The following is a 956-nucleotide window of genomic DNA, read 5'->3' as shown; positions in this document are numbered from 1 at the left end:
AATAGTGTTACTATTACATATGCCCAAACTTGTGCCACCTAGCGCTACAAATACGTAATAAACTTTCTAACCTTAAGACTGTTCCCAATGTTCCCAACTAGCGTATACGACTTCAGCACTACATACGGATAAAATAGGAACTACAAGTGCGAATGGGAAATACTGTTGCACGCCATGGGTCTACCAAATTAGTTATAAATTTATATAGTCTAATAAATTAGTGTGAGTTAGAATAGAGTGTTACTCAACTGGATTCAAATTCAGTTTTCATTTACTCACATTTATGATTTCTTTAATGTGTGGTGTCAATCTCAATAATCCTTGATAGATACGATATAGCGTCGGTACATATTTATTTTACGATATAAATGTATAAAAGATAATAAAGACGATAAAGATGATAAAGATAATAAATATAATTAATACAAAGGTAAGTGAAAAACTAAAAAACTATGCTGAACATTTTATTTCACATATAATGTGGAAATAAACTAATCTCTTAATTTCTATGAAAATAATATTTAATATGTAAGTATATATTCACTAATTATTATTTTTCACTAAATAATTGATAAATTTTTGATTTTAGTCACAAATGCATGTATTTTATATATATTTGTTCATAGAATTTTAATATATTCAATATATATATTTGTGCAAATATTAAAGTGATTATATACAGCTATTCGTTTAATAGTAACGGGAATTAATTCTATTATATTGCAAGTAGAAGTAGAATTTATTTAAGATATGCAGCCATTCGCCCGATAATATTTGTATCATATTGGATTTCAATATAATACAAATACTACCGACCCAGGTCCCACCACGTGGAGGTTGCTGCATGCGAAGACCCACGGGCTAACGGGGATTCTACTCTAAAATTCGCGTTCGAGATGCCATTCCGCTTCGGGAGCTTCGAGCTTCTCAGCAAACTGGAGATGTATAAAACCCCG

The sequence above is a fragment of the Vespula pensylvanica genome, chromosome 2 (assembly GCF_014466175.1).
Source record: "Vespula pensylvanica isolate Volc-1 chromosome 2, ASM1446617v1, whole genome shotgun sequence".
NCBI lineage: Eukaryota > Metazoa > Arthropoda > Insecta > Hymenoptera > Vespidae > Vespula > Vespula pensylvanica.
This window is presented reverse-complemented; position numbering follows the sequence as displayed.